Source organism: Urocitellus parryii, chromosome 4, assembly GCF_045843805.1.
Source record: "Urocitellus parryii isolate mUroPar1 chromosome 4, mUroPar1.hap1, whole genome shotgun sequence".
In the NCBI taxonomy this organism is placed as follows: domain Eukaryota; kingdom Metazoa; phylum Chordata; class Mammalia; order Rodentia; family Sciuridae; genus Urocitellus; species Urocitellus parryii.
The window spans coordinates 50,301,455-50,326,809 of NC_135534.1; the positions used below are offsets into that span (position 1 = coordinate 50,301,455).

The following is a 25,355-nucleotide window of genomic DNA, read 5'->3' on the forward strand; positions in this document are numbered from 1 at the left end:
AACTGTAGCAGCAGAAATCACACACCTGGCTATTATTTTGTGCAGGTGAGGGATGTTTCATTTAGTTCTCGAAGAATTAATTCTGAGAGACCAGGGAACCACATGCGATTGTTCAGCTCATGATGGGGAGAGACAGGGTTGAAACCCAGGTCTGATGGACTCCAGAGCTCTGTACAGGGGAAGGAGAGACATCCTTTCTGCAAGAAAACAAGCTCCAACCAAATCCAGACCCAAACCTCTCATGAAGCAATACAAGGCAGATGCTCAGTGGAACACAAGCAGAGAATTTGAACAGGAAATCACCAAAAGATGAAACACAAAGACAAAGAAGTATACGACAACAGGATCAACCTCACCATGATCAAAATGTAATAATGAAGCCAGGGGTGGTGGCACACACCTGTAATCCCAGGGGCTCAAGAGGCTGAGGCAGGAGGATCACGAGCTCAAAGCCAGCCTCAGCAAAAGTAAGGCTCTAAGGAACTCAATGAGACCCTGTCTCTAAATAACATACAAAATAGGGCTGGGATGTGACTCAGTGGTCAAGTGCCCCTGAGTCCAATACCCTAAAAAAAAAAAAAAGTAATGAGATGCAACTTTCACTGCTCATATTAGCAAAGATTACATTTTAAAGATTAAAATCAATATTAGTGAAGGTCTAGTAAATGTGCAGGTCAATCACTGTAAATCAGAACATAAACTGATACAAATTTCCTGAAAGAAATTTGGCATTATTTATTAAAAGCTTTAAAAATGTTTATCCTTTTTGTCAGTGTAATTTCATGGGTAAAATTAAGCAAAATATTATGTGAAAGTTACCACCTGTTACACAGTATTTATTTAATAGCTATCTATCTATATTAACCTATATTGACAAATACTTATCAATGAATATACAGGAATTTTCTTATAACACTGTAATAGGGGATAATCAAAAACATCTAAATGTTCCCCTAGAAAGGATTTACAAATAAATTATGGGTATATTAAGATGAAATACTATATGACAACTCAAATTATACTTAAGAATATATGACAAGATGGGAGATATTCTTGAAAAAAAAATGTTAGGTGAAAAAGGACACATGATTATGTATAAATATTCCTATAGGAAAAAAATATAAAGAGAAAATTCACCAGAATAAGACTACTGTCTCCAATTGGTGCAATGGGTCACTGTTGTTTTATTACCATGCCTCAATTTTCCATTTTTTCTAAAGTGAACATGAGTTTTTTATGTAATAAAAATTTAACAAAAACAAAAAGGATTATAAGGAAGTAAACCAAAATGTTAACAGTAGCTATCTTTAGGGCTGAGACAATGAGTATTGATTTTCATCTTTTGGTTTTACTATTCATTTCAAACTTTTCCTAATGAGCATGTATCACTTTTGGACTCAGCAGTACTGTAAGCCTCTCTATTAGTATTGAAATTTGTTGTAACCATATCAACATCATACAAAAGACAACCAGTTTTAAAAGACATGAATAACAAAGAACAGGGAAATCTTCAAACACCAGCTATTCTAGACCAAGTCCTTGACAAATTTATAATAAAAGAAGCATTGAGGGCTGGGATTGTGGCTCAGTGGTAGAGCGCTCGCCTAGCACAGGCGGGACCCGGGTTCGATTCTCAGCACCATATAAAAATAAAAGCATTGTGTTGTGTCCATCTACACCTAAAAAATAGATATTAAAAAAAGAAGCATTGAGGGACTTCATACTGACTGTACACACATTACCACCAAAGCCACATTTCACAACTGGTGCCATCACCCTCATGTCTATTCAAAACATGTGTTGGTCCTTAGGTGCTATGATTGGTTCTGGATGATTGGCTACACAAGATGCCCATGCAAGGGGAGCCAAGCACTGCTGCTTGGTGCAGGCATGCTGGCAGCAAGCTCCCTAGTGACAGCTGCTCCCTCCTGGGGATCCTTCTGGATGCCAGACCCCCTGGTTTTCCTGGAGAGTCCTTGGGGTCTTGTGGACAGGTGGAAGCCCAGGCATGGAGCAGAAAGCCTATGGGAGGCCCACTTTAGCCCCCAGGTTTGGCCTTTGAGTTGGTGTGGGGGTCCCTGAGAAGCCCACTGCCGCCTAGTTTTCAGGCTTGCTTACAGCTTTCAGAGCCAGGCTGACTCAGGCCGAGTGTCAGGCAAAACAACCAAAGCAAACTTAGGAAAGAGCAGGGAACTCATCTGGTTTAGTAACCTCTCTGAAAAAAATTTACACATGGATGTTTTTAAAATATATGTATGTACAGGCAGAGTGATGAAAAGAACAGAGGGCAAAGATGAAAAAGCTGAAGACGAAACTGTTTTAGACTCTAGGTTTGTGTTTTTTAAAAGGGACAGGGAATACCTTATTTTTCTGACAATCAATAGATGCAGTTAAAATTTCTGACATCTACTACATATCCTTATGTAAAAGAACATCTCTCTAAGGAAAATAAAACCATTTCTCTTTATTTCAAGTCTGATTTAAGGTTCCTCCAGCTAATTCATAAACTAACACACATGCATGAGCGCGCGCGCGCACACACACACACACACCCTCCCCCATACTTTCAAAAGATGCCATATGAATATTTTTAACATGCCTTTCACTCTCTTAAAATGAAATTGGTCAATAACATAATTTGCCCACACTTATAACTTCAAAACCAAGCAATATAATGCCCTAACTATACAAAGAAGAAACGAATTAAAGTTGGTTAAAATAAGATTATATGTAAATGTTGGGGCACTGTCCATCAGAAGGCATTATTCATGATACAGTGAAATACTGTACCTTTTTATACCAAATAGGTTCTCATATACTTGGTAGTTGTATACCTGGAAAATTAAGTATACAACAAAACATGCAAAAACTGTTTGTGTGTAAAATCGAGTCAGATTTCAGGCTGTGATCACAACAAACAGGGTTTTACGAACATGAATGTCAACTGAACATTAGGCAATTATGTAGATAGAAAGTTCTTTGTTCCCCAAGCATTACATCTACTAGCATCTTTATCCTTTCCTGTACAGAAGTCCTGTCTGGGTCACTGTGACAATTACCCACAAACATTTTAAAGATGTCCTGTAGAGGGCGCTATATACTCACTCAGAACCAGTAGCCTTAGTCAGCCTTCTACAGGCAAAAAAGGCAGAGAGGTTAAGATATTTACCCAAAGCTTTATAGTATATCAGTGGCAGGCAGGAATAGGAAAGGAGAAGGAATAGTGGAGGAAGAAGGAAATTGCTATATTAATATTGATGTTTATCACCGCTAGACATGGTGCCAGGTGCTTTCTCTTACACCCATGCAGGGTCTCACCTAATCTTTCTATCGACCTTGTGGGTTGAAGTTATTATCACCCCCATTTTTTTCTCAGATAAAGACACAACATTTCAGGGAGGTTAGGTCACCGCTCAGGGCCCCATTTCAGTAATGACAGAGGCAGATTTTATCCAGGGCTTTTTCTATTACTTCAAGGTGATTTTTCTCCAAGTGTCTGGGTCCATACCTCAGGGACCAGTCCCTCACTTTACCACTTAAATTTCTAGAAAATAGTGACTGGGATATATATCTGAAAAGCAACTCACAAAGAGAAAGATGGTTTAATCCCAGTTTCTCAGTCCTCTGGCCCACGCATCCCTGATTTGGAAGAAGTCAGGAATCATCTTTCCCTATTCTCAGGGGGGCTGGCCCGAGCCAACACATTTGGCATCTACATCCCAGCTTTGGAGGGCAGATGTTCATCACATCCTTCTGCCCATTATGGTTGGGGTGGTTCTGTGAGACTGAATTCTGCATTCAGTATTTGAAGAAGCAATCTAGTTCTGCAATTCGTAGGCACCTCTCTCCCTCTACTTTCAGGCCCTAAAGCCACGACTAGAAACTTTAAGAAATCTATTGCATCAGGCATCTTGTTCAGGAAAAGAAAATATTAATAGCCTGCCATTTGTCACCTTGATCTAATCCCACCACTTCAGGAGCCCCGAGGGGCCTGGCAGAGCCAGGATAAGCCCATTTGCTGGTTATAGTGCAGAGGCCTCTGCCCTGTAGTCCATTCTGTCAAAATAAACTCTGAAGAGGTTTCATGGAAAATGGTTCAACTCAGGCTCCTGTCAAATGATTTCTTGCAAAATAAGTTAAAGCAGGGCCAGCTCAAGCCTGGTGCAGCATGGGCTTATTTTTAGCACTACACAGAAAAGGTTGTGACATATTCAAGCACCAGAGTGAAGAGCACAAGCTCTGGGTTGCACTGCCTGGGCCCAAGTCTCTGCTCTTGCCTGTGTGTTTCCTGATGAGCTCCGACCTCTTGCTCCTGTCTTGATGTTCTGACTCATAAAGTGAGGACCATGACAGTAGCCACCTCATAGGGAGGCTGAGAGTAGCAAAGAAGACAATCCATGTAGGAAGCTTCTTACCATAGTACCTAGCACAGGGCAAACACACAGCAAATGTCCCCTGTTATTAAGATTATATTGATTCCATGTCATATAATGAATGATTGGCAGGGCCTGGGATTGTGGCTCAGTGGTAGAGCACTTGGTAGCATGTGTGAGGCACTGGGTTCGATTCTCAGCACCACATATAAATAAGTGAATAAAATAAAGATCCATCAACATCTTAAAAAAAATTTTTTTTTTAATAAGGAATGATTGGCAGGACTAGGGAACATAAGCCCTGTGGAGGAGATAAAGCAAGTAGAGAAGAGAAAGAGACATGGGTCCAGAAGCACTATTTTCAAACTTTGGAAGTAGAATTGGGCCATGCCTACAGACCTTTGCTCTGTGTGGCCACAAAGGGTAGAACTAGGCCAATGAGGAAATATGCCAAGAGGTAGGTATACGGTTAGAACAAAGAAAGATTTCTAAGAGTCAGAGATGTCCATAAAGGGGGAGCAGGATGCCTGGTGTGCAGGTACCCAGCTAGGGTTAGGAGGCTGCTGTGGTGAACCAAGCAGATGGCCTTTTTTGCACTGGAGGTTGGCCAAAAGAGGTAACCCTAATACCCCTTCCCAGTGGACCATTCTATTGCTCTGATAAAGAGAGAAAAAAAGTGCTGATAGCCAGGGTGTGGCTGCTCAATCTGAAGGAGGAAGATGGACTTTGGACAAGTCTTAGCATTCACAACCTTCAGGACTTTTACTTGATGTTCTCAGAATACCATTTGTTGATGGCAGTGGTGGCTCCAGGAACCAAAAGCATTTCTCAAGCACCTGCTGGGTGCCATGGCAGTAATCCAAGTGTAAAATGACCAGGCTGGAAGCCAGTGGGTCATTCCAGTTCACAGGCAACCCAACTCCTCTCCAGCAAAGCATCAGGGTTCTGGCCTTTTACCACCTCTTTACCACCAGACCACAGACACAACCCCCGACCTAGGTCTTGCCAACATAAGTCTTTAGGGCTGAGCTGCACACAGGAAATGATAGTGGGGCATAGAGAAAAGGCCAGGAGTAGGGGGCAGGGAGAGAGAAAGAGAATTTGCTCCCTAAAAATTGGTTCAGAGGTGGGACAACAAGCAGGCATTTTCCATCATGAAATCGTGTTATTTTTATAAACTGAAAAAAAAACAAAAATAGATTTGAAAATAGAAACTATTTTACCAACAAAAAACATTTGTTGAAACCAAGAAAAAACTTTAATTCCCAAACTACAGCTCATAAGCTATTTTCCAACTATTTCCTATATACTTCCCTGTTAATTATACAGTCTCAACTCTGAGAACTCAAAAGTGCCTGTGAGTATCAAAAGATTAGAAGGAAAACATGCATGGAGATGGCCTTGGGGATATTCTGTGTACTCATTTAATTATTTGCCATCTGGAAATGCCTGGTGACAGGTTTGAGAACAACTGCCCAGACTGGCTAGGATCTCACTGAGGAAGAAGTACACCTCTTCTCAGAGAGAATGTACTCAATAATCCAAAAGCCCAGCTTTGGATCCAAGCTGCTGGATCGGCCACTGTGCCAGTTCCTCCATCCCCACCTCCTACCTCCTCTGCAGTGGCAATTCATGACCCAGCATGTCACTGTCCTTCACTCGGTTTGCCTGGCTGTCTATAGCCAAATCCCACTGTTTCTTCCTCTCCTGCAAGCATTCCTCTCCCACTGACTCCTTTCCCTGCTGACTGCTATAGCCTTAGTTTAGGCCCAGACCAGCCCCTGCCTGGCCTACTCCCATCCTCCAAAACCACTGGTCTCCAGCACCACCAGGCGGTGATTCCACAGTCCATCCTCCCCCATGAAGGTTTCCTGAGATCAGTCTGCCCCTCCAAACCCCAGGAGGAGAATGAGAACCCAAAGCCCCTCTGGCCCAGGGAACTTGACCACATATAGCCCAGGGCAAAAAAGGGACATAGGTTCTACCTCATATGCTGGCTCTAACATGTAGCACTGGCTGCCAGAGTCAGAAACAAGGCCACCAGGATCACTCAGGCCACCTCCATACTATCCCAGTAAGGGGCAGTGCATTCCACAGAACTCAGGCTGCCAGCCCCTGGCCTGAGCCCCAGTTCTTTCCTCCCTTCTGATTTCCTAGGAAATCCCCTCAACAATCCAGTCCCACAGCTCATTTTCTCTGCCACCCACCACTTGCCGTACCATACTTCCCTTCCTCCTCCAACTCAGCAAACATTTTGCACCTTTTCCCACCAGTGACCTTAATAGCAACTGTAAAACTTCTCCAAGTGGACCAGATATCAACCAATGTCACCTTTGCCTTGGTATCCAACACACAGATTACAAAATTCCCCATTCCCACCCTCTCTACCACTTAAGGAACCTGTTGAACACATATAACTTGGTTTACTTTTGGTATGGCCACTATTGGACCATCTCAGTGTCTGTGTCTTCTGAGTCCATGGACCCCTAAAGTGTAGAAATAAGATCTGTTTAATCCACTGTTTCCCAAGGACACAGGGAAAACACAGACCACTCTTCCAAAACGACCTCACAGTGACTCCCCGTGAGACCCTGGGCAATATTCCCATCTCTGAAACTCAGCTTCCCACTTTTAGTAAGGTAGAGTTGAACCACAGGCCTCGGTAGTCTAATCCAGCTCTAATGCACCACAAGAACACAGGCATAATGCACAAATTCATGCCTTTTCCTGACTACGGGGGTAATAACTCAGGGCTGGGCTCAGCGAGACAGCACAACACTGCTCCTGTGGGTGGCACAGATCCGCCATTGCGATGAGTGAGAATCCTAAAGTGGGTATTCAATGCTCCAGGATGCATGTTTGTGCAGCTAAGCATAATGGACAATGAAGAATGATTTTATCTCCCTTTGAGAACATAAGTACACTATTCTATATTTATACCTTCCATCTCCTAATTTAGACGGGAAGAACTTTTTCTGATCAGCCCTTACTTGCCAATGATTTTGTTCTACATCTAAATGAAGAATAGGAGTCATATAAGTTCGCAGATTGAATGGATGGCTGATTTACAAAGCCCTTAAAATGTGGCTCCAGGCCGACGTTGGCAACCCCATAATTAGATATGGCATGCTCTGCAATGATGTATTTTTTACTGTTTTTTAATAACTCAGTCCTCCTTCTGGGATGAGGGGAAAAATGGAATTTGTTAAAAATAAATCGAGATTTAGTGGCTTTTCAGCCTTCTGCCGCTTGTTGCTCAAAATATTCTATAAATAAGAGAAGCCCTGCCCTATAGTGCACTGTAAACACCCACAGACACTCAGAGCCAAATTCTTCCAATTATGACCCTGTGCCTGTTGCCAAGCTACTGCAAGGACCTACTTGAAAGGCAGCCATCTAGGCCACTTCCTGATTAAGCTGCCCTGTAGCAAGGAACCAAGGCCTGCTGCTTTGGCATCGTATCTAGTCTCAAATAATTGTCCCACGTTCTTGAAATTAAGGCTTTTCCTTGTGATAGAATTACAATTCAGAGGTTAGTGAAAAACTAACCACCTTGTCCATCTGTCTGGGTCATGTGTGTGTTTAAGATCTCGGGCTGTCGCATGTTGAACTAAAATCTGGTAGAAGTGCATTTATGACCAGCTTCTCTAATTGTGTTGCACAAATCAAGGTCAAACAAAAGTAGGTCAACTATCGACATGATAGGTGAGTTGGATGCAGCCTGCCCTTCTAAATAGCTTCTGCACAAAACAGCTTGGGTTACTGCTGCTCAAAGCAGCAGGCTGAAACGGCTGTTTAAAAGTCCTTACCACACCTCAATAGGGGAAATGTGGTTGACATTGGGTGTTGGGTTTACAGCTCTTAGGATCAAATACCAGTGCACAAGTTGAGACTGCCCATCCACCCAGCTTTTGTGTGGCCTCAACAAACCCTTAAAGAACTGCAAGCAGATAATCAGGAGATTGTAGCATGCCACATTCGAACTGAGAGAGAAATCACTTCCAGCTCCTTAGTAACCAGAATGCTCAAAGCAGCATTGAGCAAAATAGGCCCTGGCTAGAAACAAATCACTCTCCCTCCCAATAGGAGGCTCTTCATTCACTGTTGGCTTGTTGGGTGAGTAGTCCAAGAGGAGCACTCAAGATCTTCACAGGCCCTGAGACGTGACACACTTCAAGAACTCAACTCTGAATGGGAAGCCCCCTAGTGAATAAATACCCCCCCCAAAAGAGAACTGATGTGTACTGTGGAGTCAGATTTTCCAAAATCAAAACTGGGACCAAGATACTTGGGCAGCATTTTTAAAAGCAGGAGACCTGGAATACTTGAAATGGAGAGGGGGACAAAGCATTGATCCTCTTCAGAGAGGTCCCTCCTGGCTTACCAATCTACAGTGGTGTTTCCTATGACTCCTATATTACCCTGGACTTTAATTCCTTGATTACTGACATGATCTCGTGCACTTGGGTCTGCTCTGATTAGAATGTGAGCATCAGAAGAACAGAAATTCTGTCTTGTTCTTGACTTATTTCCAGAGCCATTGAAACAGTCTCTGGCTCTTAGCAGGTGCTCAGTAGGTGCCCATGAAGAAACTCATCCATGCCAGACCTCTGGAGCAATGTACAGACATGCTCCCTCCACCTCACTGCAGTGCTGTGAGGTGAAACTATTGGAACTCCCATCTTATGAGAAAAATCAGGGCTCGGAAAGGGTGTGTATTTTATCCAGCATTGGGCATCTAATAACTTATGAAGCTGGAATTTAAACTAGACATTAAGAGTATTAATCCTGGCTTTGTAATGAGCATCTATTGCTCTTATAATTCAGAAAAGGCAAAGAAGAAAACCTTTGGAGAAAAATTTGTTCATCATGAAGAGCTTTGTAGTCAGATACAGTAGCACACGTCTGTAATCCCAGCAATTCAGAAGGCTGAGGCAGGAGGATAGTAAGGCTAGCCTCAGTAACTTAGTGAGGCCCTAAGCGACTTAGTGAGACCCTGTTTCAAAATAAAAAATAGAAAGGGCTGAGGAGGTGACTCAGTAGTAAAGCATCCCTGGGTTCAACCCCCAGCACCAAATAAATAATAATAAAGAAATAAAGAGCTTTGTATCAAATGATCCATTTTATATAATTTTATATAATTTCTACAATAAAAATCCAGCCCCATCTCCTATGGAAAGCACTGGCACCCTAGCAGAGCAGGAGAAAGGATTCTGGGGCCTTCTTTTATGGGGCAATAACATTTGTTATTGCTGTCACTGTTAGAAAAAGCAGGCATATTCCATGGTTCAATGGAAAGGTTCTAAGGAGAGACCTATGAACAAGTTTGAGATTAAGGAATTAAGGTGCCTGGAATCTGTATTCTCCAAAACCTATACCTTGAAAACTGGAAGAATGGAAGGAAGGAAGGAAGGGAGGGAGGGCAGGGTATGGTGGTGCACACCTGTAATCCCAGCAGCTTGGGAGGCTGAGGCAGGAGGATTGCAAGTTCAAAGGCAGCTTCAGCAACTTAGCAACGCCTTAAGCAATTTAGCAAGACACTGTCTCAAAATAACCAACAAACAAAAAAGGACTGGGAATATGGTTAAGCACCCCCCAGGGTTCAATCCCTGGTACAAAAGAGAGAGAGGGGGGGGAGGAGGGAGGGAGGGGGAGGGAAAGAGAAACAGCATATTCTTTTTAAAATTAAGATTTCAAAAATGTATAAATTAGAAAGCAGATATTTATATTTACCTGAATTGAGAAAATTAAATTCTGTGGAAGCTAAGTTTATCCCCCTTTATAATCTATAAATCCAAATAACAGTCCTTTCAGTCTGACGTTTGGGGCCAAAAAACTCTATTCCATCTCTCTGGTAGATGCAGGCTATGGCTTAAGTTTATGTGCAAGTCAGCAGGTGCATCTCATCCAAATGGCCAGGAAACTTCTACTGTGTGAATACCTTTCTCAAATATGAGAAATAAATGCAAATGGAAAATATTATCAATCAAACGGGTATTTCTAAATGCTACTGGGATACCCGACAGCCCTCAGCTACCAGCATCCTGCAGAAATGTGAAGTGCTGCATGATTGCGAATGAGAAGCAGCATGAGGACAAAAGGGCACATAACCTAACCTTCAGGATCAGAAATTTTCATCTGTGATCCCTGGGGGGAATTTCAGGGTAAATATTTCATGACAAGGGTTGGGCTTGTGAGTATTTGTCATGTGCATTTTTCCTGGGTAGAGGGTCTATAAATTTCTCCAGACTCACAGAGATCTGTGACCTCCAAAGACTAGAAGCATCTACCAACCCTTTCTGCTGCTGTTCCTGTTTTATTTAGGGTGTCAGCTACACAGCTACACAGGAAGACCCCTGGCTTTGACTGTAAACAAGTTGGTGTTGACAGAGAAAATGGTCAAAGCTCTTACGCAGATAGTCAGCAACTGGAAACTGCTCAGCCAGAGAATGAAAAGAGGCATTTAGCTAAAGGGAACTGAGAAACTGCTGGGCTTTAGCTTGAGCCGGTAGCCTTGAGAGGGAAAAATAGCTTGATCAGAAAAGAACAGGGAGCCGACTTGGGGACCAGAGAATCTTAGGCAAGAGGAACTTGTGAGCAACAGTATGAGACAGGAAAAAGAACACAGGCTTTGGAACCAGGCAGGGCTCCACCTAAATCCTAGCCATGTGGCCCAGAGACAGTAATGGTGATGATAACGACAATGACAATGACAACTGTATCTGCAATATGCCGTTATTTACTGACAGCATGATGTCTAACACAGAGTAATCAAGCACTTAGGTACTTACAAAATAGCATATGCTATTTCATTTAATTTTCACAGCAGCTCTATAAACTCTCTCTATATTATCTCCACTTTCTAGATCTGGAAAAAGAAAGTTAAAGAGATTAAGTGGCATTCCCAAGGGCCACAGCTAGTTGGGACTCAGCCTGGGTCTGCTCAGCTCTAAGTCCATACTGTTAACTACTCAGCTCTACTGCATTGCCCAGCCTCAGCTTCCTCGTCTGTCAAGAAAGGAAGGAAGGAAGGAAGGAAGGAAGGAAGGAAGGAAGGAAGGAAGGAAGGAGGAAGGAAGGAAGGAAGGAAAGAAAGTAATCCTCACTGCTGCAGACTTGTAGCAACTAGACAGAACACATGTGAAGGGTGCCCAGCACACAGGAAGCTCTCCAATACAGCTGCTCCTGTCTTCCCTCTATCACAGGGACCTCTGGAAGGGAGAGGAGAGGTGGGAGGTGAGGATCTGATATACAGAAGGTACAGCGTTTCACTTCACAGGACTCAGGAAACATCACCAGCATCTGGACCAAGACTTAAGAGACTGTGATGATAAACCCCCCATTAGGCACACAGAGGAACACTTCAGCAAGGTGGGTAAGAATGTATTTACTTAGAGGCAAAAGGATTTTCATCAAAACTTGGAAAGGATTAAATTATAAGAAGGAGGAATAATTCAAGTCCAGAAAGTAAGTCTCAAAAAGCAGCACCAGACAGCATGGCCACACCCAGACCAGGAGTGTGTGCGCACCCATGGCCTGACTGCCTGGGACTGCAGGGGGCAAGGCCTTGCTTCTGGGCATGTTTTAGAGAAGCAGATGTGGAATCCCTGGTTATCAGTGAGCCTGGCCTGGAACCTGGGCAGAGACTAAAAAAAAAAAAAGAAAGGAGGAAAAGAAAACAGGGATGATTTGTTACAGCAAGTCAGCTCTGGAGTCAAATATGGAGAAATGTAGCCGCTACAACAAAGAACTCCTTCATGGGTTTGTAATGTGTGAAGATCAGGGGGCCTATCTGCAGGAGGAAGAGCCACACTCATTGATTCCACCACCTTGACCCCCCCTCTTCTTGAAAGATCGAGTGGGGGAGGCTGCAGGGCAGCTCCCAGTGCTCCTTGGAGCACCAATAGCACTGCACAGACATGCACCCCAGGGCTTATGTTTGCTTGTGAGAAAAGCGTCCCAAGTAAGGCCAGCTTAGCCCTCCTGCCGTTTTTATAAAGGAATCACTACACCAAGTTATACTAAGAGGTCTTCAGGTCCTATCATCTTCCCCCTCATCTCTCCTGTAGCACAGGCTCGGCATCAATTTCCTAGACCATTTTAACAGCCTCTCAAGTAGTTCTGCTGCCTCGCTCCCACAGACCAGCCCCCGCACTGCCACCAGCTGGCTTTCTAAATTAAAAGTGCTGACCACGTCACTCACCTCCTGAGAGATGTCTACTAGATTTGCAATGCCTATGGAATAAATCCCAAAGTCTTAGCTTGCACGCAGGCATGCGCTCACTCATTCATTTGTTCATCACCCATCTAATGGTTCATGATCACCATCTATGTGCCAGGCTCAGTTTCAGGCTCTGGAGTGGTGTGTGCGATGGATAAGACCAGGCCCCTCCTTGTGGATTTACATCCAAGTGAAGCTAAACAGTGAACAAGAAGACAGGTATATAATATAAAGTTAGGTAGTGATGGGTGCTAGTGAAGAAAAATAAAGCACGGCAAAAGAAAGGAGTGTTTGCTGAGGTTGGCGACAGAGGGGTGCTTCTGGTAGACAGGTGAGAGGCAGCACTTAAGCAGACCAGAGTGGAGTGGGGGTAAGCCAGGCAAAGATGTGCGGGAAAGAGCAATGAAGGCTAAGGAGAGCAAGAGCAAAAGCCCAGGGCAAGAAAGAGGAGCAGCAAGAAAGGCAGAGTGGCTGAAGTGTGTAAGCAAAGCAGCGAGTGCTGACAGAGAACAGACGTGAAGGGGGCTGGCAGCCATAGCCAGAAGTTCAGAATCTACTCCAAGGATGCCAGGAAGCCACTAGAGTTCTGAGGAAGAAAGTGATAAGCTCTTCTCTTCTTTGGAAAAGCTGGCTTTGCCTTTTGGGGAATGAGGCCAGGGAGAAGTGGAGAGACCCACCGAGAGCAAGAGGTTGATATGAGGTGGAGAGGAACGGTGGCTTCTGAGGTGTGCGGTGAAGGGAGTGTCGTCAAGAACTGCACTCGGGCAGCGTGGGGGAATGAAGGAAGAGCAATATCACTGATGAGGCCTTCGTTTCGGGCCTGGGTGGTGTCACATAAGATGGAGAAAACTGTGGAGCAGAAAGGTTGTTTTTTCTTTTGAAGATCAAATTAAGAGTTCTGCTTAGGTATGTTGGGTCTGCGTTCCCGTGACACCTCGCAGTATAGCTGTGGAGTGGGCAGTGGGTTTGTGAGTTGAGGGCTCAAGAAGAAGGGCTCAGGCTGGAGCTTGTCAGTGAATGGGTGACCACCATGGTGGCAACTTGGGTGCTCCACCACTTGGCCCCCACTGCAGACATGTACCAAGTTGTCACCTTTTACCAGGACTCTGGCCTTTGTCCTGTGGTCCCTTCTGCTTGGAGTGCTCTTCTTGGACTTCTACAGCTGGCAGAATGCTCCTCATCTTTAACACTCACTCAAAAATCATCTTTTCTCTATAAGCCTCTCTCTGACTCCCCAAGAGAGAGCCAGCGTCCCCCTCTCTTCTCTCATAGCAGCCTAGTGCATATCTCTGTGATGGCGCAGCCCACGTGCCACCTGAGCCACTTACCCCTTTCCTGCCTAGGGCAGTGGCTGTAAGCCTAGCCTATGTCACCTAACATGAAGCCTGCGCATGGCCAACGTAACTAAATGAATGGAGTCGTCCTCTCTGCAAAGAGGAACGAAAGAAATGACATATGTGCAAACTGACTCACACTGCAGCTGCTGTCTGCAAGGGAAAAAAGGTGAAAAAAAAAATAAGGCGCCATCCCCACTGAGGCACTAATGAAGCTCAATGGGGTAGAATGACATCTTCCCTGGAGGAGCTGCTTAACAATAAAAAAGAACTTAGAATCTAAGAGTTGAACAGATAGCTCAGGGCATGATAGGACATCATGAGCTCTGCACCTGATGGAGGTGTTTCAGGTTTGAACTACAGAAACATCAACACGCAAACCAACACGCCAGGAGTCAGAGGCAGAGGGAAGGAAGCCGGCATCCTTTCTCATTTAATCTGGAGAGCAATCTAGGAAGCAGGGCCTATCAGCCCTCCTTCACAGATGACAAGGAGTACCAGAGAGGAAGGTGATTCACCCAAGGTCACAGAGTTGGGAAATACCGATTCACAGCCAGGTCCACCAGTCACCAACATCTGCATTCGTTCAGCACATTCCAAAGCCTCACTCCATGACACAGGGTCCTCTAGCATGCCAGATCCTGTGGACCATGAGGTCCCAGACTGCACCATAGAAACACAGTTCTGGTGAGGGGCTGTGATTTGCCCATGGTTACTGAGATGTCACCAGAAGAACAGATGCTTGGAACACTGGCTGCATTCTTTTAATGGGCAGAGACAAAGCAAAGCATACCATTTTAACAGTCTGACCTTTCTGCTAACAAATATCTTACAAATAAAAGTGAGAGGAAAGGGAAATAGTGTTTTGTTTGTTTGTTTGTTTTTTAACTATGATGCTGTGTGATTCAGGTAACTAGGCAGCCGTCACTGCAGGTTTTTTTGTTTGTTTGTTTTTTAACTATGATGCTGTGTGAATCAGGTAACTAGGCAGCCGTCACTGCACCTAGTGGATTACAAAACCAACAGCATGGATCACACTGACCGGTGGATGGCAATTCTCTCATGCACTTACCCAAAGGTTTGTTGCCCACCTATTGTGTGCAAGACACTCAGCAAGGCAGCAAAGGATAAGGAAAAGAGTCCTGGATTGAACTGTGGCTCCCTGACTCACGACTGTGTAATAGTATATTAACCTAAGCCTCAGTTTCCTCATCTATCCAAAAGAACGCACGGCCCATTTCACAAAGCTGTTCTGATGTCCTGAGGACTAAGTGGAATGACATATATGCTTGGCATCCAGCAAACATCTAATGCAGCAAACATCTAATCATCACTGAACAAGCAAAGAATTTATGTATACTGTAGAAAAAGGAATGGAAAAAAGAGCTATATCCAAGCTCTTGTAAAGCTCTTAGTAGGAGAAAATAGCATCCTCTGAGGACTTACTGAAGCATAAAGAAATTCTTTAAGAAATTTTTAGTTGCTGAGTATTTTAAGGCAGGGTAGGAGAAGGGAAAAGCAGAGTGAGAGAAAAAGGAAAGTGAAAAGAGAAGAGCTGAATTTGAATATATCAGTGTGTTGGCAAGAGTCAAAAGAAGTTAACATGTATATAAAAAACAATGTTACTGCTGGTGGTGCAGGAGGCTGAGGCAGGAGAATTGTGAGTTCAAGGTCAGTCTCAGCAATTTAGCAATGCCCTAAGCAACTCAGCAAGACCCAGTCTCTAAATAAAATATAAAAAATGGCTGAGGATGTGGCTCTGAGGTTAAGCACCCCCTGGCTTCAATCCCCAGTAAAACAAAACAGAACAAAACAAAACAAAAAACAACAAAAACAAAACAAAACAAAACAAAAAACAGAAAGAACAAAACAAAAACAATGTTACTTTATCACTGATGGATAGAACCACCTCTTAGTTATTTATGGTTTATTTTCTCTGCCCAACATCCCCTCTTTGCTTGATAATCTTTTCCACCCTACTCTATCTGGAGGATTAATGTTTTTCTATTAATCAATTCCTATTATTGTGCACTCTACACTGTCTCTGCCTTTTGAGCTTTCTCTGTGAAATACTGAGCTCCTGAGAATATGAATTGAGTACTCAAGGGATAACCTTCCTCTCACTCCAAGAGACCTCGCCAGTAGCCACCAGCTTAGAGAATCCCCAGAGAAGAAAGAACCTTCTCTGTACTTCAGGAAGATGAGACAGGACTCACACTATAGAGTGTTAATTCTGTGGTGAACATCTGAAACACACCTTTTCAAATATAAAAATTCCTCCAGTTGCTCCTGTGGTAGAAATACTGTCCCCATTTTGTAGAAGGGAGCACTGAGGCTCAGAGAGGTGAGGTTATTAACCGAAGGGTCACGCCGCTAGTGAAAATGATGAAGTCAGGATTTGAACCAGGGTCTGACTCCAAATCCCTTTCCTCTGGACCAGAATGCCCAGTGTGGTTCGAACAAAGCTGATAGCACCCAGAAGATCTAGGCATCAAATCTACTGCAGCCTCATAAAGAAGGTTAATTCTGAGGAGCTGTGGCTAAACAAAGGGCAAACACCATCTCAGAGAAGCAGACAGAAGGTCTCCAGAGAAGATGGAATTCAAAATGTCACATGCAGTTAGTGATGAAGGAACCATCTCCCATATCTGTCCTTTCTGTGGAAAAGCAGAAAGCCTAGGCCAGGAGCTCTCAGTCATGTGAGATCAGTAAGGGCCTCTGACCAAGAATTTTCAGATCCTTCCTGAAAGCTTTGAAAACATGAACGTAAATGTTAGCATTTCTAGGAGAAAGCTGCAAACAAAAGTGGCCACATCATTTCCCTTTCCTTTCCCCATCACTAGCTCAGTAAAGGAGACTTTGTCCCAGCCACACAGCACTACTTGTGAGTCCCTGCTCTCCAGGTCTCTTGTGCCTAACATCTGGCCCTCCCTGGTCCCTTCCAATGCTGACTCTGCTGAGGTGCTGATGGCTCAGGCCTTGTTGGGAAGGATCAGTCAGATCCGTGATGGTAGGAAAATGGAAGCCATGATTTGGCTATTATTCTTCCAAAGTCTACTTGGCACAAATGGTATCCTTAGGTAATTAATAATTGATTACAACATTTATGAAACATTTTTGTCACCTTGCAGGATGATAACCATCACTAATGTCAAGATATGAAATCATTTAGTTAAATCCACCAATTCATATATTTTGAATGGTTTTCTAAGACGAATAATGTCATTTTATGGCATATTCGTGAGTTTTAAAACTTTCTTTTTGTGTATGTGTTGAAGCCACAATAGTCCTGGGAATTGGCACAGTCTTTCTGGAGGGTGATTTGGCAATATTGATTCAAATTTTAAATGGTAGGTGGCTTAAGCCAAAAGCCCCTCTTCTAGGATCTATATCATAGAAAATCTTGTGCAAAAAAAGTTCACAGGTATGTGCAAAAATTTCTACAACAGACATGGCTGTGATGGCAAAAGATCAGAAACAACTTAAGTGTCTACCAATACTGGGATGATTAAATAAACTTAATACATCTATAACTGGAGTACAACTGTAAAAAAAATACACATTTACATATCAATTTGGAAATATCAATATAAAAATTTAAAGTTGTAAAAAGAAAATTACAGAACAGTATGCATAGATTCCATTTTTATAAAAAAGTAAAACCATGTACGTTAGGGATGAGGGCAGAGTGTAGGCTGGGGAACAGGAGCATATCCAGAAATATATAAACAACAAAGTCTTGAAAGTGGTTAGCTTTGGGGAATATTTGAAAATGGGGGTCACAGAAGGCTTCCTTGTATAGTTAACACATTTCAGAGTTGTTTGAATTGTTACAGCATATATGCTTGTCATGATGAAAAATATAAAAATCACTTCTTAAGAGCTCATGGAAAAATGACAATTTTTAAAAACTTCCCCTGGAGTCAGCCTGTTGGAAGCTGCTCTACCCTCTGAGCATGACAGCAGGCTGCTCTCTGGCTGGAAGCGGTTCCAATCTGCCTAAGGAAACACTGCAGAAGGAAAAGAGAATCTCACACCCCTCACCTACTTCCATTTTGCCAAATTATAACTAATTTAATGAGAATGTAAAAAAATAACTGTCTAATATTTTTCAAAATCACATTGGATTAAAGCAATTCACTTTGTTTACAACCTCCCTTAAACAGTGGCTATCAACATTTATATTCTGCATTATACAACATTTTGTGTTGACATAAAAGCCTTAATAAAGATTAAAGAATTCCTAATGATGAAATTCCACATGGAGGAGAAAGGTAACCCTACTAAATCCTAGAAAGCCTAAAATACTGCGGCAACTTGGGTTATCATATGAATGATAACTTAACATGTAAAATAACTTTCCTATCTGTGATCAAAGTTGCTAATGAAAATAATGTGAAACTTATTACGCACAGTAGCTTAGGGGCTATAAACCCAATTACCCACAGGCCATGCCACCATGCAAGGCGCAAAGAGACTGTGCAAGGTAAGGGCAGAGGGAACCACTCTTCAACGTGGCCACAGAAAGATAGACCCAGAGATGCCAGACTGATCAATCTCCCAGGAAGAGCTATGAACCTGGATTTTTACACAAAACCTACCAATTTTTTAAATGTTAGCTGCTAATTCAGAGGTTGTAGAACACATGAACACTGAACAAAATACATCAGCAGGCCAGATGCATCCCATCAATGGGGCGTTCTCAACCTGAGTCTGAGGGTATCTACTTTTTCTTAAATAACTAATTTTGTTTCAGTTTACTCTTAGAAATATGGAGTAGGGCAGGGAAATGTCCAGTCTTACATGGAAAGAAAAAAGAAGAAAGTCAAGCAATTGTTCTTAAGAAAATATTTCAAAGATACTTGTGAAAACAATTGTAGCAATCTATGTTACATTTGGAAGAAAACAACTTAGTGTATTTATTGTGTGTGTGTGTGTGTGTGTGTGTGTGTGTGTGTGTGTGTGTGTATGTATGGGGGTGGGGATGGTCATAGTATTTTTATTTGTAATAGGCAAAAACTGGAATCAATTCAAATGTCCAACAGCAGGTGAAAGTATAAGCAAATGGCACCCTACTGTGACAGCAGAAATTTTCAGTTCCAGAGTAAAGAGTAACTCAGGCCACTGCTCCCAACTTGCTGACAATGAACCTATAAGAACTTACTATTATCCATTAAATGTTTATCATAAAAATCTTTAAATAATAGCATCAACCACTGCAGTGCTCCTCTCTGCCAGGTGCTGTCCAGGCATTTGGCACCCTGGATCACCAATGTGGGTCACACAGCCACTGGGAAAGATTCCAACAAAGGCCTGTCTGACAAACCTCCCTCAGCAACAAAAAAGAAAAACAACAGAGAACTTAGACTCAACATCATAAAATTGGGATTATCCATTTTTTCCAAAGCCAAAACAACAACAGATATATATTTGTGCTAATAATATCTGGACATAATCTGTGATTCACAAAGCTCTTCCCTTTTCTGCCATCTCACTTACTCACCAGGCCTTTTAACTGTGCATCTTAAGCTTTATCTCTTGTCCAGTCTTACATTATTACCAACAATAATACTTTTAAAAACAATAGCAGATACTAGGTATTTGATATTTTCTACATGTCAGGCACCGTGCTAAGCACATTTTCATTTCCTTCAAACAAAAACTTAATAAAGGTCATTCCTCCTATCTCATTTGCAGATGAGGACCCCAAGGGCTTAGAGAGCCCGGTGATGTGCCTTGGGCCCTGTGCTGGTGTATATAGCTGATGTTCTGAAGTGGATCTGCCTCCACAACCAAGTGCCCTTTGAAGGAGATGTCTCGGGGGCATCTGTGCTTTAAGCCCATCTCAGTTTGTTGCTGGCAAATGTCCTTAGGGCCTAGCTAACATTCCTTCCCCCATTGTCCACTTTCCCCACTTGGTCAGAAGCCATTTTTAAGTTTTTATTTTTCCCACTCAAAAACAGGGTGAGTCATTTGGAGCTCAGCCAGGCTGCCCTTAGAGGGCCCTGGTGGCCTGGTGAGGTGCCCTGGGAAACCTGGCTCCCCCTGCTGTCCAGTCCCTGCCCAGCTGTCTGGAGTCTAGAAAGGGTTTTCACATCATTGTGATCTAAACAGTCACCGGGATCTGATAGGCACAAAAAGCTGGTGAAGAGGTCACTGAGATACCAAAGTCAGGGGTGGGGTGGGGAAAGGTGTCCTTGGATTGGGAGAGGAGAAAATATTTATTTAGCCAAGAGCTATTATATTTCTATTATCCCTAGTGGCACATTAGAGAAGGAAATACAGCAAGGTGATAAATGATCCAAGTAAAAACATCATGCAAGATAAACACACACACACACCTACACACTGCATCATGGAGCAACTGCTCCTAAGGAAATTACTTCTGGTTCTCCCTTACCCCTTCTGTAGAGACCTGAGCCCTGGATGTCCAGAAAACTGCCCTGCCACAGAGACCACAGGCCAAGGCTGGTCTGATCTTGACAGGCTCTGGAAGGACAAGGATGGCAGGTACAAAGGTCATTATGACCCGCTACTGTCAGTCATCCTCAGAGTGTGTGAAGGTCCAGACACCAGAGAAGGAGCAGCTGGCTCTGTCCTGGGAGGCAAAAAGGTCCATTTCCTTACAGATGGACAACAAGGGGCTTGCAGGGTAGTGAAAGGGCAAAGGGAGTGGGAAGAAAAGAGTGGCACAGATGTTTCCTTCCATTGCGAGCCCTGTTGCAGGAACCAAGTGAGGCTGAGGGTTAATCCCCAGGCACACATTCAGGAGAGTCCAAGAAGTGGGGGTCTGCAGTGGCTCTTTTATGGCCATTGCCTAGACTCCCATGATAAAAGAGCATGGGTGAGTGGGTGGTTCCCTCAGGCTGTCAGTCAACCCTGTGTGGGGCACCTACTTAGAGTCATGGGTACTCTTATCATCCCAGGACTTACAGGAGCTGCCAGCAGGGAACAAACATTCTTTAATAACCACACAAATAAATGCAAATATAAGATGACCTTTGTGATGAGCACTAGGGATGTGCAGGAGGACAGGCTGCTGGGATGTGTGGCAGAGGGTCTTTAGGGTATGAGTGAAGATCATGCACCTGTAGGCCGGCACCTGGGACCAGCCCCTGATTTGCCAGAGATTTCATCGGGTGGGGCCCTTGTCTTCTCATATGGCGTCTTTGTGATAATAACAACACTCCTCCACCCACCATCATCTACCAAACCCCTAATATAAAGTAGTTAACCACCAAGCACTTTGACAGTAAGCAGTCCACCAGCAGCTGGTAATCACGTTGGGAAGGTGAGGCTGAGACCTGGCCTTCCTATCAGGGAAGTCAAGGGAGGCTCCCACCAAATCAGCTGACATCTGAGGGGTAATCAGGCATGAGCCAGGCAAACCAGGAGGAAAAAGCTTTCCATGCAGAGGAAACAGCTGTGGGAAGTCCCTTGCAAAGGAAGGCAGCATCAGAAGAATTTCCAGGCAAGAAAAGCTGGGCTCTTGGTCAGCAGGACCCTCCATACGAGATGAGTCTTTTGGAAGGCCTTCCCAGCTTACTGTAAACCCCTGAATAAAAGCCGTGATCTTGGCACAAGTTCTGTTGCAGAACAGGAAGTGAAGAAGACAACCAAGATGAATGCTTCCAATGAAAATGTGAATTTATTTTCCACAATCTTGGTGTATGTGCTAGCTCCCATGGGAAATAAGGACACTGACCAAGGATCCCTGGGTCAGAACTCCTTCCTACTCATGCTACTCCTCAGTGCACATTCACTATGGACTTTATAAGGTTCCAAACAAAGAAAAAGATGCCCTGGGTGTCCCCCACCTCAGAGGATAACTAGGAAACCTGATCCTCCAGCCCAAACTGCATTCTATGTTGGGGGCAGGGAGGGGGGGTCTATCAGAGTTTGACAAGAATTAATATTTTAGCTATTTTAGGAAATCTTGGATTTGTCTAAAACCAAGGCAGGTGGATCTCATTCCTGAGAATTCCTTGATGGATTATTTTTCATTCTGAATTGCAATTATTATTCTATCAACATAGGAGCAATAAATAAATAAATAAAATTTTAAGAAGTCAGAGGCAAAGAATATAGGGAAGTGACATTCCAGAGGTCTCACAAGCACAAATGTAGAATGACCTGCCCTGCCCTCAAAGATGAGAAGAGGTTTAGCCCCATCAAACTCAATGGCCACTGAACTTCCAATTCCAAGTGTATCTGATCGCATTTTAAATCTGTTGTTTGGCTGTACAAACAGACTTTGCTATCTTCACTCTTTCAACAAATACTTCCTGAGCCAGATGCACTAGGCTGGCACTGGGAACAGAGAGATTTTGTGTGTGTGTGTGTGTGTGTGTGTGTGTTTTCTCCATTCTTAAGGAGTTCAGTTTACTGAGCATTACAGATAAGAAAGTCAACAACTACACTGATAAGTGCTTTGTAACAGCCCTGCAGGGTGTTCTGGGAGGCAGGAGGAAGGTCATCTCCAGGTTGTGGGAGGAGTATACAGGAGAGCTGGAGGAAAATGGAACTCAGTCACCTAGATGAGAAGCAGGGGTCAGGTGGTTCCCAGGAGAGGACCTAGCACTGGCAAAGCCACCAGAGCTGATGGCTGTCGGTGGCTGGGCTGAAGCTGGAAATGTGGGTTAGGGAAAAAGTGGAATGAGGAAGGTGGCCAAAAGCCAGGTTATAAAAAAGCTCACGGAAGGGGATTTGGCTTTTATTCTGTAAGTACCGGAGCCCTTGGAGAGTCTTAAATAGAAGAAAACCATGATGAGATAGGTGAGTTAGAAACAACATGTTGACAAGAGTGTGTGGTGAAATGAAGGAGGATCAAGAGGGGCAGGATGACCAATGGAGGAGCTACTGTAAAAAAACAAACAACAACAAAAATATATATAATACATGAATATATATATATATATATATATATATATATATATGTGTGTGTGTGCATATATATCTATATGTCTTCAAATAATGAATCCTAAACAAAGGAGTTGGGGGAGAAAAGAAAAAATGACTCAAAAAAATCAGAAGATGGACTTTTCAGGACATAGTACTCGGTGGAATATGACAGACGGGGAGAAGGACAAGTCATGGATGACTCCTGAAGTAGAGTCAACTGAAGGGGCACAGACCAAGGCCAGCACCTTGGGGAGCAAGGCAGAGGGGGCACTTGGGGTAGGGCAGGGAGGAGTCTGAGGTGCGGCTCCTGGGTGAGGTTCTGACTCTGAGGCAGGCCAGTGAGGCTGCAGGGCAGAGACAGCAGTTGATGAGTTCACCCAGGAAACACCAGGGAGGACCTAAGAGGGACCAAGCAAAACCCACAGCTAAGGACAGAACAGGCCAAGCAAGCCTCAGAGGTCAGGGTCTGTGAGGTTGGAGGAGAAGCAGAAGACAGCAGATCAAGCCACACAGGAAGGCCAGAGATGAGGCCTCAGGGGGAGCCCTGTTTGGAGGGAACAGTGGGAAAAAAGGAAAAGTTGAGGGCTCAGCTGAGAAAGCTGTAGTCACTCCAGAGGTTTCCTGTTTCCCCCAACAGGCTTGCTGCTGTCTGGCTCCACTGGTCAGAGAGGCCTTTCCTGACCACCTCCCAGCTCCATAGGTCTCATTGCTCTCCACCCCACACCAAACTCCTCTGGCCCCCGTGGGTTGGGCTCAAGGTCACATGACACATCTCATCTACCTAGGGTGTCTGCCTCCTGACAACAGACCTGGTCCTGTGTCACCTCTGCAACTGCGGAACTAAGTTACCTAAGTTACCTGGTTCATTAGAAGCAACAGATAAATTAGTGAACATACACACTCCATGTCCAATTCTGCTCTAGGCACGAGGGATGCAGTGAGAAGACCCAACAAGACCTTGCCTCTGAGGCTTGAAGTTGGAGAAGAGCTTAGAAAAACACCAAGTATTTAAACAAACAAACAAACAACCATATTGCAATTGCCATAGAGTTAGGGTTGGAATCTGCCTCTCAAGCCTTCTGATGACATTTCCTGTCCAAGCCCATCTGCCATTTTCACCAAACTGAAGGACAATTTGGCTTCTTTCACCCTTTTAAAAGACTCTTAGGATGTGGAAACACCCACTATGGCCTCTCAATTTTTAACCTGAAGAGCTCAATTTACCTCTACGTAAATGGGTAGATTAGGTGACATAAAACAGGGAATGCCATAAACCAGGGGTCATATAGAACTATGTTCAAATCCTTGTGACCTTGGGCCAGTTATTCAACCTCTTAATGACTTGATTTCCTTACTGCTGAAATGGGAACACTAAATCTCCCATCATAGGTCATTGTAAAGATGAAATAAAATGACACACACAGAGCACTTAGCACTGTACTTGGTACACAATGAGTGTTTCATCAACAGGGCCGCAACAGTTAACCTACTATACCAACAGTTAACACATTGCTTTTACTGTTAGGTATCCAACTGCTGAATTAAAAAACTACTTAGAATTCAAACCACAGAATGTACCCTTGAAAAACTCAGCACAAATTGATACGTCACTGAATGACTTGATGAATTGTCTCAAATCCCCCGTACTTTTAAGGACTCTACAGTAAGAAGTTTTATATCAATTTTTGGTCCACTCCATTGTTTCCTCCAGTTTGTGTAAATGCAACTATTTACCCAACAGATCACATCTTGTCTCATGGCAAAAGTCCAAACATGGGCCAAATTCCATGGTGCAAGTTGTAGCAGAGTTATGAACACCACACCTCAAAGGGAGACTTAAGAACACAATCACAAGCCCAGTGTACACACAAACTCCAAACATAGCTTGGCTCCAAAGAAGGCAATAAGAACTGGTCACAGCATGTTCTGCCTGCCTCCAAAGGGAAGAAATGTCACTCTGACATGCAAACACTTAAATCTTACATGTCTACCTTCTTTGACTTCCCCAATCTCCATGAGTGGTATATTTTAGAAATATCTCCATTCTTTATCTCTCAGTGATGTCTGACCCCGTGCAAGCTGGCTTCTTCCCCTCTCATGACATGACAGTCCTCAAGGCCACCTTGCCACAAATTCAGCACTTTTCCTTCAGATCCCTTCTGTCTGGTCTCTGTTGTCCCAACCTCTTCCATTCTTGGGACTCTCTCCTCCAGGGCCTCTGGGTCTCTTCCACCCTCTTCCCCCCATCCTGAAGTTATGCACATTTCCCCAGAGTCAGCCTTCTGCTCATCTTGGAGACAACTTATTTAAAACTATGGCTTCCATCTGAACATCCAGACTTCACCTTCTCAGTCTAGGCTTCAATCCTACATTTGTGGTTATCTACTGGACATTCCCTATGGATGAATCCTGATATCCTGAATTCAATACATCTTAAGCCAGATGCATCTACCACCCCTTTCCAACCCCAACATCCACACTTCTGTCAATGATACCATTGTGAACCCAACTAAATTTAAATTTTCA

The 25,355-nt window shown here is 43.6% G+C and overlaps 1 protein-coding gene across 5 annotated transcripts in view; it reads right to left on the reverse strand.

The window, feature by feature from the left end:
• Bmal1 (basic helix-loop-helix ARNT like 1) overlaps positions 1–25,355 on the reverse strand; it is a 101,075-nt gene that overhangs the window by 47,133 nt on the left and 28,587 nt on the right. The gene's annotated exons all lie outside the window — the stretch shown is intronic.